The sequence below is a fragment of the Acipenser ruthenus genome, chromosome 35, assembly GCF_902713425.1.
Source record: "Acipenser ruthenus chromosome 35, fAciRut3.2 maternal haplotype, whole genome shotgun sequence".
Taxonomy (NCBI): Eukaryota; Metazoa; Chordata; class Actinopteri; order Acipenseriformes; family Acipenseridae; genus Acipenser; species Acipenser ruthenus.
Genome location: NC_081223.1, coordinates 2,757,778 through 2,776,396, shown reverse-complemented (window position 1 = coordinate 2,776,396; position 18,619 = coordinate 2,757,778). Strand labels below are relative to the sequence as shown.

Below are 18,619 nucleotides of genomic sequence, written 5' to 3'. Positions count from 1 at the left end.
ACCACTGCTTACTGAGCAAACACATGGGGCTTGAACCAGCTCTGAAACCACTGCTTACTGAGCAAACACATGGGGCTTGAACCCGCTCTGAAACCACTGCTTACTGAGCAAACACATGGGGCTTGAACCCGCTCTGAAACCACTGCTTACTGAGCAAACACATGGGGCTTGAACCCGCTCTGAAACCACTGCTTACTGAGCAAACACATGGGGCTTGAACCAGCTCTGAAACCACTGCTTACTGAGCAAACACATGGGGCTTGAACCAGCTCTGAAACCACTGCTTACTGAGCAAACACATGGGGCTTGAACCAGCTCTGAAACCACTGCTTACTGAGCAAACACATGGGGCTTGAACCCGCTCTGAAACCACTGCTTACTGAGCAAACACATGGGGCTTGAACCAGCTCTGAAACCACTGCTTACTGAGCAAACACATGGGGCTTGAACCCGCTCTGAAACCACTGCTTACTGAGCAAACACATGGGGCTTGAACCCGCTCTGAAACCACTGCTTACTGAGCAAACACATGGGGCTTGAACCAGCTCTGAAACCACTGCTTACTGAGCAAACACATGGGGCTTGAACCAGCTCTGAAACCACTGCTTACTGAGCAAACACATGGGGCTTGAACCCGCTCTGAAACCACTGCTTACTGAGCAAACACATGGGGCTTGAACCTGCTCTGAAACCACTGCTTACTGAGCAAACACATGGGGCTTGAACCCGCTCTGAAACCACTGCTTACTGAGCAAACACATGGGGCTTGAACCTGCTCTGAAACCACTGCTTACTGAGCAAACACATGGGGCTTGAACCAGCTCTGAAACCACTGCTTACTGAGCAAACACATGGGGCTTGAACCCGCTCTGAAACCACTGCTTACTGAGCAAACACATGGGGCTTGAACCAGCTCTGAAACCACTGCTTACTGAGCAAACACATGGGGCTTGAACCAGCTCTGAAACCACTGCTTACTGAGCAAGCACATGGGGCTTGAACCCGCTCTGAAACCACTGCTTACTGAGCAAACACATGGGGCTTGAACCAGCTCTGAAACCACTGCTTACTGAGCAAACACATGGGGCTTGAACCAGCTCTGAAACCACTGCTTACTGAGCAAACACATGGGGCTTGAACCCGCTCTGAAACCACTGCTTACTGAGCAAACACATGGGGCTTGAACCCGCTCTCTACAGTCTTTCAGGGACTACAAGGAGTATTTCAGACAAAGAGGTGAATAAATAAATGACTCTTACAATGACTCTAATGGTTGTACTGTAATAGTGGTAATGGAGCCCCCTCGCTCAGATAATGCTCTCAAGCCGCAGCCTCAGGCTATATCGCCTCAGGAGTTCCATTATTATCTCATTGTTGGAGAAACATGCACTTGGGAAACTATAGTTTAAAAGATTAAATGTTTAGTTTTAGATTGTTAGTATTTGGGATTCATTTAGTTAGTTAGTGAAAGACAATTTGTGTTTAATAAACAGTCTCCTTCCTTCCTTATCTTTATAACACCAGGGTTTCCTAAGTGGAGCATCAAACAGTGTTACAATCACTGAAGGTAATAAAAACGGACGTGCACCCACGTGGTCAGTGATATTCTGATAGGTATAAGGGGTGATGTCATAAGGTTAAGTCTATATTAACCCCAACATTGTATTGTCTTGTTGATTCAGTTATGACCTGGAATACCCAGCTGTTTGACTGTATTGAATTAAATATCTTTGTTGAAATCTACAACAGAGCTCGGAATTACAATAATTATTTATACTCACAGATGCACGAAGAAGAAAAGAACACTAACTTCTAACAAACCACCTTATTTTAAAACAACATTCATCATTTAGTACAGTGTGTTTAATAGCAGTTCATGAGTACAGTGTGTTTAATAGCAGTTCATGAGTACAGTGTGTTTAATAGCAGTTCATTATTAGTTTATTATTATTATTATTTATTTCTTAGCAGACTAAAAATAATATCACATTATTTTACATACAACTACCCATTTATACAGTTGGGTTTTTTTTTTTACTGGAGCAATCTAGGTACAGTACCTTGCTCAAGGGTACAGCAGCAGTGTCACCCACCAGGGATTGAACCCACAACTCTCCGGTCAAGAGTCCAGAGCCCTGACCGCTACTCCACACTGCTGCCCTTTTTAATAGCAGTTTGTGATGATCACTGCTTTTCTCAGACTCTGTGGAGAACAGAGATCCACACAAAGGTTTTTGCCTGTTTGGTTATCTTCCAGAGTTTGGAGACGCTCCCTGGGGCTCTCCTCTCATTGTATAGGATTTGGTGCAGTTGAGGGAGCTCCACTGTGAAGGGATTGCAGAGCAGGTTGTTATGTCAGTTAGGCCTGTGTGCCACGATCAGATAAAGCAAAGGAAGCCATTTGTTTCCCTGTCACTTTAACACAGAGAACAACGGCCACAATGCATGCGAGTCTGTGTGTCTGTGTGTGTGTGTGTGTGTGTGTGTGTGTCTGTCTTTGTGTGTTTGTCTGTGTCTTTGCATGTCTGTGCTTGTGTCTGTATGTCTGTTTGTACATGTTTGTGAGTCTCTGTGTCTGCGTGTGTCTATGTGTGTTTTATTATGCTTGTGGGTATTATTGTGGGGATCTTATGAGGACCTGACTCAGCGATTATGTTTCTGGTGTGTGTGTGTGTGTGTATGTATCTGTAAGTGTCTGTGTTTGTGTGTGTGTGTGTGTGTGTATCTGTATGTGTCTCTGTGTGTGTGTGTGTATGTACGTGTCTGTGTGTATCTGTACGTGTCTGTGTGTGTGTGTGTGTGTATCTGTACGTGTCTGTGTGTATCTGTACGTGTCTGTGTTTGTGTGTGTGTGTGTGTACGTGTCTGTATGTGTGTATCTGTATCTGTACGTGTCTGTGTTTGTGTGTGTGTGTGTGTGTGTGTGTACGTGTCTGTGTGTGTGTGTTTTCAAATGATTACTTTATTTAGCCACAATTATGGATGTGAAACTAACCGCCTTACCCAGAGTGCTGCTTCCCGCTACACAGATAATAAGACAGAAACTCATGGAGATCATAGCGCTACTCAGTGTGCTTCACTTCCCTTAAACTGCTACAGAACCTCCTGCAGTTTTTACATGAACCGTGCTGTGAGCCTGCCCTGAACACACTGCAATGCCTTACTTAGACCAACCAATCGGAGGCCAGAATGACGAGATTCTGATTAACACTCACCCCTCCCGCCCCTTTCTTGGGGGTCAAGGAATGCCCGTACCAAGTTTCCCAGCATTTCAATGAGACGTTCACAAGATAGAACCAAAAATGACCAGTAAGAAAGAAAGCAGAAAACATTACTTTAAAACACTTCTCTTTCTGAGACCGGAGCAGATCATAAGAGAAGAGGAGGAAGAAGCGGTCGTACTGGCCTGGCCTGATCCTGGTTTATCTTTCTGAGACCGGAGCAGATCTCAATCCCAGAAGACGACGCTCTCAGTATAAATCTGTAAGATACACACAGTGCACAGCTGGGAATGCACACACGCATGTAATACACACACACTGCACACCACCACATGTTTACATCAGGCGGATTCATACATCGATGGTCGGCTCCAGTTCCTGTAGTTGTTTGATAAATAATGTTTACAGTGTGCCCCACCCTGTACAGGACAGCAGCTTGTTTTTGTCAGGAAGGACCTGGGTGGTGCCTCACAGCGCAACCCCCCCCTCACAGCCCCCAGTCTCTTTCGCCCCCCCCCCCATTAGACCCCCCCATGTGATTTCAATGCAGGGCTGGACCGCGTCTCAAGCCCATGCTCAATGAGAAGTGTATTAAAGTGTGTGTTACAATTACTGATTGCCTCAATTACAGCTTCATTATATTTATGGTGTTACCTGACATTGTATTTTATGAGTTGAGGGAGGCAGTGGGGGAGCGGTGATGGAGAGCAGTCTTCATAATTAACATTGAGATGGAAAAAATGCTGACACTGTTTCAATGCTGTTTCCCACACTCTCACTTCTACACACTCAGTCTGGACTCGCATCCCAGCTCCTCAGAGCTACAAAAACAAGCCATGAGAGCTGCTTCCTTCCTGGCACTGCTCTTACTGACTGAACCCTCACAGGAACGGCAACAGGCTGATCCATTATCAAAAGAGACGCAGCAACGGACTGATTCATTATCAAAAGAGACGCAGCAACGGACTGATCCATTATCAAAAGAGACGCAGCAACGGACTGATCCATTATCAAAAGAGACGCAGCAACGGACTGATCCATTATCAAAAGAGACGCAGCAACGGGCTGATCCATTATCAAAAGAGACGCAGCAACGGGCTGATCCATTATCGAAAGAGACGCAGCAACGGACTGATCCATTATCGAAAGAGACGCAGCAACGGACTGATCCATTATCAAAAGAGACGCAGCAACGGGCTGATCCATTATCGAAAGAGACGCAGCAACGGACTGATCCATTATCGAAAGAGACGCAGCAACGGACTGATCCATTATCAAAAGAGACGCAGCAACGGGCTGATCCATTATCGAAAGAGACGCAGCAACGGACTGATCCATTATCAAAAGAGACGCAGCAACTGACTGATCTATTATCGAAAGAGCTGTTGTCCTGTTTTGAAATCCCCAGAGCCAGAGAATCGCTCATCAGAGAATAGGAACACAAAACCACAATGGAAAAAACTGCCTTTGATATAAACCTTCAAAGTGGTGAATTACTTTAGCTTAGAACTGCCTCTCAGGGTTCAGGTGAGTTCATCATGAAACACTCAAGCTTTGCTCTCGTAGTTTACGGTGTCACCAGAACCCCTCGATGCAACTCTAACCTTGTAATTCACTGCAGCCCATTTATTACTCTCTATATAAACCCCCTGGTGCCCTGCTTGCAGACTCATGCTCCAGCCACTGTGTATTCCAACTGAGCCTCTGACAGTTCTGAAGGAAATGCATCAGGGGTTAAGTTAATTGGCAAGAGGAGTTTGAAATTTAGATGAATGGAAAAAAACAACAACAAAAATAACAAGAGAGAGAGAGAGAGAGAGAGAGAGAGAGAGAGAGAGAGAGAGAGAGAGAGAGAGAGAGGGAGAGAGAGAGAGAGCCCTCGTGTCCATACCTTCCTTGCAGGAGATCTGTTACACTCGCACTTCATAGGGCACCTAAGCACTGCGTTCTGGGTCTTTTTCTGGCTGACTGCAAGTCAGTGAGTAGGGGGAGCAGCAGGTTGGTTACAGGAAATAAGATATTGTAGGAAGTGCAGCGCTATGTGAAAGCAAGGCCTCCAAAGAGAGATTTCTATAACAAAGTGTAGCACCAGAGCTAGAGCAGGTAAAACAATTCCAGCGGGCAGACAAGCAAGATCGCCTGCAAAGAAGGAGGGGTAGAATATGCTACAGTAAGTGCATCGCAATTGGCTAATTCAGTGACGTTTTGAAACTGTGGGATTGGCTAATTCAGTGATGTTTTGAATGCATTGGGATTGGCTAATTCAGTGACGTTTTGAATGTATTGGGATTGGCTAATTCAGTAATGTTTTGTGTCTAAAATTGGGATGCTTTTCTCATGAGATAAGCTTTTTAAGCAAGTGAGAGAAGATAGCAGATAGCAAACCAGGACACAGGATTCTTATCAGATGTGGTGCTAAAGAATGTTCATCCGAATCTGACAAGGGGTTCTCTAGTTAAATGACGAAATAACAGAAGTGTGACAGACAGACAGACAGACAGACTCCACATCCCCAGATTACTATACACTCAATAACTTGTTCTAAGACAGTTTAATCACAATTGGAGAAGCACTTCTCTAAATATATATACTAATATAAGAGTGACATACAGGCAGACAGACATACAGCCCCCAGATCTTACACATCCAAACATTTGTGCTAAAAAAATCCTTAACAAGCTTCATCACAATGACACACCTCAGCTTGTCACCTACACACTAATCAAGCTGGTAGTAAAACCTGGAATGGGTGAAACTGCTATGCAATAGGAGTCTTATTTCTATCCCTGTTATAAGCAGAACTCTACAGTAATAAAGTCAGACAGACTCCATAGACCCCCGGATTATGATCCACTCTGTATCCACTTGTTCTCCGAGTCTCCTCTGTGTGCACGTTTCACTCTCCAGCGCGCTCTTCCTGGAAGCTGGTTTTCACCTTGTCGCCGATAGCAAGGCTGTTTGACTTTGCTGAACAATACTGGTCCTCAAAGCCAAGGCTGTGTGAAAATAAATCTTATCCCCTGCGTTCAATATTTACTTTAGCAGTCCAGGAAAGGTCAAAGCTAGCCGTCTGTCAAATGAGGCGCTAAAGCTGACAAATCGAAGGTGCTGCGCTTTGATGTGGTAGGACCGAAATTAATCACAAAGACAAGAACTCACAAAGACCAACATGAAGGCATTTTTATAAACTGGCTTTTTTGCAACTATTATTACTGTAGGTTAGTTTCTATTTTAGTGCAAGGATGGAAGTAAGACTCCTGTTGCATAGCAGTTTTGCCCATTCCAGGTTTTACTACGAGCTTGATTAGCTCCAGTGTACAGGTAACGAGCCTAGGTGTGTCTTATTACACTCATAGTAAAACCAGGAATGGATCGCACTGCTATGCAATGGGAGTCTTATTTCCATCTCTGTAGTGTAATAAACTGGTCTCTGACTATTTAGGCCTCTCTAGAATTCATTATTCCAGCTAAAGGTTTTTGCTTTTTTTTCATTCCCTACAGTGTCACACTTCCTTTCTCCTTCTGTCTGCTGAACGGCTTATCTCATTGTCATGACACTCAGTATTATCATTATTTAGCACAGGGTATTGAGAGGATCAGATTCTGGGGATTAGAGGTGTCTGTCTGTCCGTACATCCGTCTATCAGCATGTCACACTTGCATGCTTTCACTTGCATATTAAATTGTGATTCAACATTTCATTTCTAATTCTTTCTGTACATGCTGTTCATATATGTCAGGATCATCAATGTTTTCATCATACTGAAAATTGTGAATGAGGCTTGGCTGTATATGACTGACATGCAAGGCTGGATATGACTGACATGCAAGGCTGGATATGACTGACATGCAAGGCTGGATATGACTGACATGCAAGGCTGGATATGACTGACATGCATGATCTATTTGTCCTTTTTGACTGTCTTGTGATGTGTTGAATATGCACAGCAGACTGAGCACTGAAGAAGTGCGAGCTGAAACGCTTCTCTGCTTCATCCTGACAGTTTTACCTGGCATGGAAACTGTCAAAGCTAGAAGTGCGGCCTGACAGCATACTTTGAAAACGTGCCGCGGTTACATTTTTTTTTTTTTTTTTTAACATTGCCATATAAGCCTATGCTGTTTTTATCAGATGTTTCCTCTGAACTGTTACCAGCATGTAGAAACCATGAGTTAGTACAGAGCCCCCGGCAGTCTGTTACCCCTCCCCAATCTGCTAGGTCAGTGCAAGCCAGAGCAGGCCTGGTTGCTTTGAGGGGTGAAGCCGTGGCATGAGAGTCAGCTGCAGCTGCCTGCTAGTGTTTCTGTGCAGAGGAAAGCCTGTCTCTGGGGTTTGCTCGTGTTTCTGCGCAGAGGAAAGCCTGTCTCTGGGGTTTGCTAGTGTTTCTGCGCAGAGGAAAGCCTGTCTCTGGGGTTTGCTAGTGTTTCTGTGCAGAGGAAAGCCTGTCTCTGGGGTTTGCTAGTGTTTCTGCGCAGAGGAAAGCCTGTCTCTGGGGTTTGCTAGTGTTTCTGAGCGGAGGAAAGCCTGTCTCTGGGGTTTGCTAGTGTTTCTGTGCAGAGGAAAGCCTGTCTCTGGAGTTTGCTAGTGTTTCTGCGCAGAGGAAAGCCTGTCTCTGGGGTTTGCTAGTGTTTCTGAGCAGAGGAAAGCCTGTCTCTGGGGTTTGCTAGTGTTTCTGTGCAGAGGAAAGCCTGTCTCTGGGGTTTGCTAGTGTTTCTGTGCAGAGGAAAGCCTGTCTCTGGGGTTTGCTAGTGTTTCTGTGCAGAGGAAAGCCTGTCTCTGGGGTTTGCTCGTGTTTCTGTGCAGAGGAAAGCCTGTCTCTGGAGTTTGCTAGTGTTTCTGCACAGAGGAAAGCCTGTCTCTGGGGTTTGCTAGTGTTTCTGCACAGAGGAAAGCCTGTCTCTGGGGTTTGCTAGTGTTTCTGTGCAGAGGAAAGCCTGTCTCTGGGGTTTGTTTCTGCGCAGAGGAAAGCATGTCTCTGGGGTTTGCTAGTGTTTCTGTGCAGAGGAAAGCCTGTCTCTGGGGTTTGCTCGTGTTTCTGTGCAGAGGAAAGCCTGTCTCTGGAGTTTGCTCGTGTTTCTGAGCAGAGGAAAGCATGTCTCTGGGGTTTGCTCGTGTTTCTGTGCAGAGGAAAGCATGTCTCTGGGGTTTGCTAGTGTTTCTGTGCAGAGGAAAGCCTGTCTCTGGGGTTTGCTAGTGTTTCTGAGCAGAGGAAAGCATGTCTCTGGGGTTTGCTCGTGTTTCTGTGCAGAGGAAAGCCTGTCTCTGGAGTTTGCTAGTGTTTCTGAGCAGAGGAAAGCATGTCTCTGGGGTTTGCTCGTGTTTCTGTGCAGAGGAAAGCCTGTCTCTGGGGTTTGCTAGTGTTTCTGTGCAGAGGAAAGCCTGTCTCTGGGGATTGCTCGTGTTTCTGTGCAGAGGAAAGCATGTCTCTGGGGTTTGCTAGTGTTTCTGTGCAGAGGAAAGCATGTCTCTGGGGTTTGCTCGTGTTTCTGTGCAGAGGAAAGCCTGTCTCTGGGGTTTGCTAGTGTTTCTGTGCAGAGGAAAGCCTGTCTCTAGAGTTTGCTAGTGTTTCTGTGCAGAGGAAAGCCTGTCTCTGGGGTTTGCTAGTGTTTCTGCGCAGAGGAAAGCCTGTCTCTGGGGTTTGCTAGTGTTTCTGTGCAGAGGAAAGCCTGTCTCTGGAGTTTGCTAGTGTTTCTGTGCAGAGGAAAGCCTGTCTCTGGGGTTTGCTCGTGTTTCTGTGCAGAGGAAAGCATGTCTCTGGGGTTTGCTAGTGTTTCTGTGCAGAGGAAAGCCTGTCTCTGGAGTTTGCTAGTGTTTCTGTGCAGAGGAAAGCCTGTCTCTGGGGTTTGCTCGTGTTTCTGTGCAGAGGAAAGCCTGTCTCTGGAGTTTGCTAGTGTTTCTGAGCAGAGGAAAGCCTGTCTCTGGGGTTTGCTAGTGTTTCTGTGCAGAGGAAAGCATGTCTCTGGGGTTTGCTAGTGTTTCTGTGCAGAGGAAAGCATGTCTCTGGGGTTTGCTAGTGTTTCTGTGCAGAGGAAAGCCTGTCTCTGGGGTTTGCTCGTGTTTCTGTGCAGAGGAAAGCCTGTCTCTGGGGTTTGCTAGTGTTTCTGCGCAGAGGAAAGCCTGTCTCAGGAGTTTGCTAGTGTTTCTGCGCAGAGGAAAGCCTGTCTCTGGGGTTTGCTAGTGTTTCTGCACAGAGGAAAGCCTGTCTCTGGGGTTTGCTAGTGTTTCTGTGCAGAGGAAAGCATGTCTCTGGGGTTTGCTAGTGTTTCTGTGCAGAGGAAAGCCTGTCTCAGGAGTTTGCTAGTGTTTCTGAGCAGAGGAAAGCCTGTCTCTGGGGTTTGCTAGTGTTTCTGTGCAGAGGAAAGCCTGTCTCTGGGGTTTGCTAGTGTTTCTGTGCAGAGGAAAGCATGTCTCTGGGGTTTGTTAGTGTTTCTGCGCAGAGGAAAGCCTGTCTCAGGAGTTTGCTAGTGTTTCTGAGCAGAGGAAAGCCTGTCTCTGGGGTTTGCTAGTGTTTCTGTGCAGAGGAAAGCCTGTCTCTGGGGTTTGCTAGTGTTTCTGCGCAGAGGAAAGCCTGTCTCAGGAGTTTGCTAGTGTTTCTGAGCAGAGGAAAGCCTGTCTCTGGGGTTTGCTAGTGTTTCTGCACAGAGGAAAGCCTGTCTCTGGGGTTTGCTAGTGTTTCTGTGCAGAGGAAAGCATGTCTCTGGGGTTTGCTAGTGTTTCTGCGCAGAGGAAAGCCTGTCTCAGGAGTTTGCTAGTGTTTCTGAGCAGAGGAAAGCCTGTCTCTGGGGTTTGCTAGTGTTTCTGTGCAGAGGAAAGCCTGTCTCTGGGGTTTGCTAGTGTTTCTGCGCAGAGGAAAGCCTGTCTCAGGAGTTTGCTAGTGTTTCTGAGCAGAGGAAAGCCTGTCTCTGGGGTTTGCTAGTGTTTCTGTGCAGAGGAAAGCCTGTCTCTGGGGTTTGCTAGTGTTTCTGCGCAGAGGAAAGCCTGTCTCAGGAGTTTGCTAGTGTTTCTGAGCAGAGGAAAGCCTGTCTCTGGGGTTTGCTAGTGTTTCTGTGCAGAGGAAAGCCTGTCTCTGGGGTTTGCTAGTGTTTCTGTGCAGAGGAAAGCCTGTCTCTGGGGTTTGCTCGTGTTTCTGTGCAGAGGAAAGCCTGTCTCTGGGGTTTGCTAGTGTTTCTGCACAGTGGAAAGCCTGTCTCTGGGGTTTGCTAGTGTTTCTGCGCAGAGGAAAGCCTGTCTCTGGGGTTTGCTCGTGTTTCTGTGCAGAGGAAAGCCTGTCTCTGGGGTTTGCTAGTGTTTCTGTGCAGAGGAAAGCCTGTCTCTGGGGTTTGCTAGTGTTTCTGTGCAGAGGAAAGCCTGTCTCTGGGGTTTGCTAGTGTTTCTGAGCAGAGGAAAGCCTGTCTCTGGGGTTTGCTAGTGTTTCTGTGCAGAGGAAAGTATGTCTCTGGGGTTTGCTAGTGTTTCTGTGCAGAGGAAAGCATGTCTCTGGGGTTTGCTAGTGTTTCTGAGCAGAGGAAAGCCTGTCTCTGGGGTTTGCTCGTGTTTCTGTGCAGAGGAAAGCCTGTCTCTGGGGTTTGCTAGTGTTTCTGTGCAGAGGAAAGCCTGTCTCTGGGGTTTGCTAGTGTTTCTGAGCAGAGGAAAGCCTGTCTCTGGGGTTTGCTAGTGTTTCTGTGCAGAGGAAAGCCTGTCTCTGGGGTTTGCTAGTGTTTCTGTGCAGAGGAAAGCATGTCTCTGGGGTTTGTTAGTGTTTCTGCGCAGAGGAAAGCCTGTCTCAGGAGTTTGCTAGTGTTTCTGAGCAGAGGAAAGCCTGTCTCTGGGGTTTGCTAGTGTTTCTGTGCAGAGGAAAGCCTGTCTCTGGGGTTTGCTAGTGTTTCTGCGCAGAGGAAAGCCTGTCTCAGGAGTTTGCTAGTGTTTCTGAGCAGAGGAAAGCCTGTCTCTGGGGTTTGCTAGTGTTTCTGCACAGAGGAAAGCCTGTCTCTGGGGTTTGCTAGTGTTTCTGTGCAGAGGAAAGCATGTCTCTGGGGTTTGCTAGTGTTTCTGCGCAGAGGAAAGCCTGTCTCAGGAGTTTGCTAGTGTTTCTGAGCAGAGGAAAGCCTGTCTCTGGGGTTTGCTAGTGTTTCTGTGCAGAGGAAAGCCTGTCTCTGGGGTTTGCTAGTGTTTCTGCGCAGAGGAAAGCCTGTCTCAGGAGTTTGCTAGTGTTTCTGAGCAGAGGAAAGCCTGTCTCTGGGGTTTGCTAGTGTTTCTGTGCAGAGGAAAGCCTGTCTCTGGGGTTTGCTAGTGTTTCTGCGCAGAGGAAAGCCTGTCTCAGGAGTTTGCTAGTGTTTCTGAGCAGAGGAAAGCCTGTCTCTGGGGTTTGCTAGTGTTTCTGTGCAGAGGAAAGCCTGTCTCTGGGGTTTGCTAGTGTTTCTGTGCAGAGGAAAGCCTGTCTCTGGGGTTTGCTCGTGTTTCTGTGCAGAGGAAAGCCTGTCTCTGGGGTTTGCTAGTGTTTCTGCACAGTGGAAAGCCTGTCTCTGGGGTTTGCTAGTGTTTCTGCGCAGAGGAAAGCCTGTCTCTGGGGTTTGCTCGTGTTTCTGTGCAGAGGAAAGCCTGTCTCTGGGGTTTGCTAGTGTTTCTGTGCAGAGGAAAGCCTGTCTCTGGGGTTTGCTAGTGTTTCTGTGCAGAGGAAAGCCTGTCTCTGGGGTTTGCTAGTGTTTCTGAGCAGAGGAAAGCCTGTCTCTGGGGTTTGCTAGTGTTTCTGTGCAGAGGAAAGCATGTCTCTGGGGTTTGCTAGTGTTTCTGTGCAGAGGAAAGCATGTCTCTGGGGTTTGCTAGTGTTTCTGAGCAGAGGAAAGCCTGTCTCTGGGGTTTGCTCGTGTTTCTGTGCAGAGGAAAGCCTGTCTCTGGGGTTTGCTAGTGTTTCTGTGCAGAGGAAAGCCTGTCTCTGGGGTTTGCTAGTGTTTCTGCGCAGAGGAAAGCCTGTCTCTGGGGTTTGCTAGTGTTTCTGAGCGGAGGAAAGCCTGTCTCTGGGGTTTGCTAGTGTTTCTGAGCTGAGGAAAGCCTGTCTCTGGGGTTTGCTAGTGTTTCTGTGCAGAGGAAAGCCTGTCTCTGGGGTTTGCTAGTGTTTCTGTGCAGAGGAAAGCCTGTCTCTGGGGTTTGCTAGTGTTTCTGAGCAGAGGAAAGCCTGTCTCTGGGGTTTGCTAGTGTTTCTGAGCAGAGGAAAGCCTGTCTCTGGGGTTTGCTAGTGTTTCTGTGCAGAGGAAAGCCTGTCTCTGGGGTTTGCTAGTGTTTCTGCGCAGAGGAAAGCCTGTCTCTGGGGTTTGCTAGTGTTTCTGTGCAGAGGAAAGCCTGTCTCTGGAGTTTGCTAGTGTTTCTGCACAGAGGAAAGCCTGTCTCTGGGGTTTGCTAGTGTTTCTGTGCAGAGGAAAGCCTGTCTCTGGGGTTTGCTAGTGTTTCTGCGCAGAGGAAAGCCTGTCTCTGGGGTTTGCTAGTGTTTCTGAGCAGAGGAAAGCCTGTCTCTGGGGTTTGCTCGTGTTTCTGTGCAGAGGAAAGCCTGTCTCTGGGGTTTGCTCGTGTTTCTGTGCAGAGGAAAGCCTGTCTCTGGAGTTTGCTAGTGTTTCTGAGCAGAGGAAAGCATGTCTCTGGGGTTTGCTAGTGTTTCTGTGCAGAGGAAAGCATGTCTCTGGGGTTTGCTAGTGTTTCTGCACAGTGGAAAGCCTGTCTCTGGGGTTTGCTAGTGTTTCTGTGCAGAGGAAAGCCTGTCTCTGGGGTTTGCTAGTGTTTCTGTGCAGAGGAAAGCCTGTCTCTGGAGTTTGCTAGTGTTTCTGCACAGTGGAAAGCCTGTCTCTGGGGTTTGCTAGTGTTTCTGTGCAGAGGAAAGCCTGTCTCTGGAGTTTGCTAATGTTTCTGTGCAGAGGAAAGCCTGTCTCTGGGGTTTGCTCGTGTTTCTGTGCAGAGGAAAGCATGTCTCTGGGGTTTGCTAGTGTTTCTGAGCAGAGGAAAGCCTGTCTCTGGGGTTTGCTAGTGTTTCTGAGCAGAGGAAAGCATGTCTCTGGGGTTTGCTAGTGTTTCTGAGCAGAGGAAAGCCTGTCTCTGGGGTTTGCTAGTGTTTCTGTGCAGAGGAAAGCCTGTCTCTGGGGTTTGCTAGTGTTTCTGCGCAGAGGAAAGCCTGTCTCTGGGGTTTGCTAGTGTTTCTGTGCAGAGGAAAGCATGTCTCTGGGGTTTGCTAGTGTTTCTGTGCAGAGGAAAGCATGTCTCTGGGGTTTGCTCGTGTTTCTGTGCGGAGGAAAGCCTGTCTCTGGGGTTTGCTAGTGTTTCTGTGCGGAGGAAAGCCTGTCTCTGGGGTTTGCTAGTGTTTCTGTGCAGAGGAAAGCATGTCTCTGGGGTTTGCTAGTGTTTCTGCACAGAGGAAAGCATGTCTCTGGGGTTTGCTAGTGTTTCTGCACAGAGGAAAGCCTGTCTCTGGGGTTTGCTAGTGTTTCTGTGCAGAGGAAAGCCTGTCTCTGGGGTTTGCTAGTGTTTCTGTGCAGAGGAAAGCCTGTCTCTGGGGTTTGCTAGTGTTTCTGTGCGGAGGAAAGCCTGTCTCTGGAGTTTGCTAGTGTTTCTGTGCAGAGGAAAGCCTGTCTCTGGGGTTTGCTAGTGTTTCTGCGCAGAGGAAAGCCTGTCTCTGGGGTTTGCTAGTGTTTCTGCGCAGAGGAAAGCCTGTCTCTGGGGTTTGCTAGTGTTTCTGTGCAGAGGAAAGCCTGTCTCTGGGGTTTGCTAGTGTTTCTGCACAGAGGAAAGCCTGTCTCTGGGGTTTGCTAGTGTTTCTGTGCAGAGGAAAGCCTGTCTCTGGGGTTTGCTCGTGTTTCTTCACTGAGGAAAGCTGCAGTGTTTGTGTAACAAGAGGCCTTGTACAGCTCTGGCCAAAAGTGTTGCATCACCCTATAGAATAAACTAGTTTTGCTTCATAAAGTCGAATGAAACCTGCTGAATAATGTTACGTTAGATATTGAATTACACACCACTTTGTAGTTTTCCATGTACTATTGTTTCAAATGACGATACATGACCAACCACCAATACAATTGTGGGCAACATTTCAGTGAACACATTTTCACTAAGAATATTTGAGTAAGCACGTTTTTGGTAATCCAAAGCAGTTTTATTGCCACAGTAAGTTTATTTTTATTCTTAGTTTGTTTGTGTAAATGACCTCTAGATTTGCAGAATGTTCTTAACTGGCAGTGCTGTGCTTTATGTTAATTAGCCATGAAGTTTTCCAAATAATAATATCTTTATTTTATACAGCGTCTTTCATAGTGGACCACCATCACAAAGCACTTTACAGAGGTAGGCTGTGAACTGTGCATTATATCCAGAGTCACTTACAATAGGACGTTGATTTAACATCTCATCCGCAGGGTGGAGCACAAGGAGGTGAAATGACTTGCTCAGGGTCACACAGCGAGTCAGTCAGTGGCAGAGGTGGGATTTGAACCCGTGACCTTCTGGTTACAATCCCTGGACTTTAACCACTGGACCACACTGCCTCCTAAATGCTTCATTGAGGGGAGTTCTGAGCCCCAGGACTGGGTGCAGCAGCAGCAGGGCTAATGTGAGTTTGTAACCCTGCCCAAACTGGCTCCTGATCATTTCAATATTAATAATACTAGAGTGTTACGCCCTGGTATCAGACACACACACACGTTTCTCCAGCAGGAATTCCTGCAGGGTTTATCTGAGCCCCCTCATCAGAAACACGGTTGCAGCGTGAGGGGCTTTAAAAGCAGAACCCCGCCTCTCTTCGGTCCCATAGGGGGAGGGGGTCTGCTTTCAAAGCACCCACGCAGTAAACGTGTTCCCGATTAGGGACACTCTGGGGGTCTGTGAGTCTTGCCTTGCTGGCGGAATTCCACACGTCACAGACATCTGGATTCAATCACGGGGGGGGGGGGGGGGGGGGGGGGGGGGGGGGTGGTGGTGGATGTAATTATGGAGGGTTAACTCCCCTGTTTTGCCACTCCAACCATTTTCTCGGTGATCTCTCTGAACAGCCAGGGGTAGATGTTCGGTGTTTTGGGCGAACCCTTAACAATCAAAATGTGTAATCGTGAGGGAGCCGACTGAGCATCTTAGAAACAAAGAAGAAACGCCCCCCCCCCCACACACAATAAAAAACACGCACAATTATACGTTCATATTAAACGGCCTATGACAATGCCATTTGAATGAATACTGTATTGAGTATGATTGAATCGCGGTTTGGAGAGTCGATCGTCTATTCCTTTGCTTGCAGTAACCGTCGTTTATAATGTATGTTTGTGTATTAATATGTAATACGGCATCGGTATTATTGACTGTCTATCTGTCCCACGCACACAAAACGCGCGGGGGAAGAGAGTCCATCTCTCCCTGTCCCCGAGTCTGACATTCGGCAAGCCTCGCTTCTGAACCTGCGTGCGCTTGAATCCCATTGAAACCGCAACCCGATTCCAGCTGTAACCGGATTACAGGCTTTCCGGGAACCGATTCCTGTAGCAGAATCGGATCCGTAATAAACCAGGTATATTTTCTCAAAACGCATCTCTTCTTTGTGTACAAGTAACCAAAACGGTATTGTACTGTAAACGTATTAAAAATAGTATTTCTAACAAATTACTTACAGCACAGTACTTCAGTTCATTAATATAGAATTATTTAATGTTCCTTCATAAAGTCGAATAAAACCTGCTGAAAGATGCCACGTTAACATATTGAATTACACACCGTTTTGTAGTTTTCCATTAACGAAAAACTGACAAAAACGGGACATTGTGACATTTCCAAATTTAACATGAAATGCTGTACTACTATTATGGCTTCCGGTAGACTGTTGCGATATCATTGTGTCGTTTCTTTGATTACATGATGTTCAATAAAATTTCTAAATGATGTTCATATAGATTTCTTTTAATTGTCTCATTCCTAAAATGCGAAACTTTTGGCGAATGTCCATTGCTGCGGGACAGCACCTCTTCACTCAGTGTTTGCTCAAAGTTTCCGCAGGAACTTCTCGAATTCCCTCGAGTTCACACAAACTGTTTGACATTTTCTAAAAATGTTGTGAAGAAAATGGTGACCGAACATACCAAACCCACATAACACATTGTTCATAAAGCACAATAACCATGCAAGTAAATAAATGCACAGGACCCGAGTGCAAATACTGAACAAACAGCCCATTACACACCCTCGACCTAACATTGTGTGCTGTAACTGAAAACGGATTTTGCACACAAAAACAACGCTGTAAACTTACACATTTACAGAAATGTACAAGCACTGTCAACAGTGTTGTAGTAATAATCATCATCATCATCATCATCACTTGGGGAGTACTGTAACTCACCAGAGAGTTGTAATGAGAGCGCTGCAGCTCCGCGGCGGAGTTCTCGGTCTTGTTTCCAGGAGTTTTTCTGTCTTGTTTAGTTCCGATCCGAGTCTCTCTCAGTTCTCCTCTCTCAGTCTCCGCTGTCCCCTCACAGCGGCTGCTTCCCCGTGGCGTTTAGGGTAAGCGATGCATCGCAGTTCAATTTCGGATACTGTATTGTGCTGCGGTTTCGGTGTCTGCAGGCCACCCCCTCTGACAGCTGTGGGACAGGGACTCATGCAGCGCTGCGTTAGCGATGCGAGAGGTCTGACAGGAATGCAAAGTGCAGCACTCACCTAGCAGCAGTCTGGCGTTTACCTGCTCGGCTGTCAAGATTGTATCTGTGTCGGATCTGTATAAGACAACAGCAGTCACTCACACACCCGCATCTCGCTACCAGAAAAAAAACTTTTTTTTTATTCGATTTTCGACTAAGTATGTTCCTTTACATGTCCATTTCTTTTGGTTTTGCACGGCGTTGGGAGAGACGGAGGACGTTTAAAACAGAACTGACGCACACACACACACCCACGCAAACACCAAAAAACGAAGGAGTTTGTTTCGTGACTGGATAATATTGATTTACCTGAAGCGCTCTCCGTGTCTTCAAGAAGCGATAAACGGGCGAGTCGGCGGCGGCGCTTCCTCCTTCAGTGTGACAGATTACACGAGACACCGAGGCGAGTGCTGAGGTAGACAGAGGGGCTTAACTTAAGGTAGCAAAGCGAGGTGAACCGCGGTGTTTGTGTCGGTGTCTGTCTGTGCCAGTACGCCTATAGCTTCACGAATAAAATACACACTATTGCTTTAAACAGGAAACCAGCCAGGATTACAAAACACCGAGGGGTGTGAAGACTCAAAGGGGCGAAGCGACCGTCTTAAGGTGGACTCGACGCATTTCAGTTACATTTTGCAAACGAAACGAGTACCGCCGGGCAAAGTCCTCAACCACCCGGCATTCGCTTGTGTTAAACCGAAAACATACTGCCGTAGCTTTTCATATCTGTACACTGGCGCGGTCACCTCAGTACATAGGCCTATATTCCAGCGTTTTAAGCAAATTCGGTGTTAGCATTATTTTTTCTGAAGACTACAAACGTCCACTTAAGACATAAAATGTATCAAGAACGATATGCTCATACACAGCCGAGTGAATAAAGCACATGCGCGGTGACTTACTGCAATTTTAGAAAAGCAAACTATGAAGGTATGAAACAGAGACTAACAGAAGTAGATTGGAGTAAAATAGAGAAAACATCCACAGAAAAAGGATGGCTGTCTTTTTAAAAATGTAGTACTTGATGTGCAAAACAATTACATCCCAAAAGTAGACAAATCTAAATCTAAAACAAAATGGCCAAAATGGTTTAATAGATCAATTAAAAAAAATATTCAGCGAAAAAAGGCACTTTACAGAGTGTTTAAAAGGGACCAAAAACAAAGCACACAGAAAGAGTACTTGGAACTGCAAACGCAAGTCAAAAAGGAAGTTAGAAAGGCCAAGAGAGAGATAGAAATCAATATTGCTAAGGGGGCTAAAACCAATTCCAAAATGTTTTTCCAATATTATAACAGCAAGAGAACATTCAAAGAGGAGGTTAAATGTCTGAGACACAAATGGCAAAATCATAGATGAAGAAAAAAAAATAGCAAATATATTAAATGATTACTTTTCACAGGTTTTTACAAAGGAGGACACGGACAACATGCCCCACATGTCGACCTGTTCCTATCCAGTTTTAAATAACTTTAGCATAACAGAGGCAGAAGTGTTAAAGGGACTAGGAGCTCTTAAAATAAACAAATCCCCTGGGCCAGATGAGATCCTCCCAATAGTACTCAAAGAAATGAAAGAAGTTATTTACAAACCGCTAACCAAGATCATGCAACAGTCTCTTGACACAGGGGTTGTACTAACAGACTGGAGAATTGCAAACATAATACCGATCCACAAAAAGGGAGACAAAACCGAACCAGGTAACTACAGACAAATAAGCCTGACTTCTATTATATGTAAACTTATGGAAACTATAATAAGAT

At 46.4% G+C, this 18,619-nt stretch overlaps 1 protein-coding gene across 5 annotated transcripts in view; it reads right to left on the bottom strand.

The window, feature by feature from the left end:
* The window catches only part of LOC117395471 (death-associated protein kinase 2), a 54,540-nt gene extending 36,843 nt beyond the window's left edge, over nucleotides 1–17,697 (bottom strand). For 2 of the 5 annotated variants that reach the window (XM_059007454.1, XM_059007456.1), the window contains exon 1: nucleotides 16,559–17,697. The gene's annotated coding sequence lies outside the window, so the exon portion shown is untranslated. The remainder of the gene's footprint in view (nucleotides 1–16,558) is intronic. The other 3 variants (XM_059007455.1, XM_059007458.1, XM_059007457.1) reach the window with 3 other exon arrangements.
* Nucleotides 17,698–18,619: the final 922 nt, after the last annotated feature.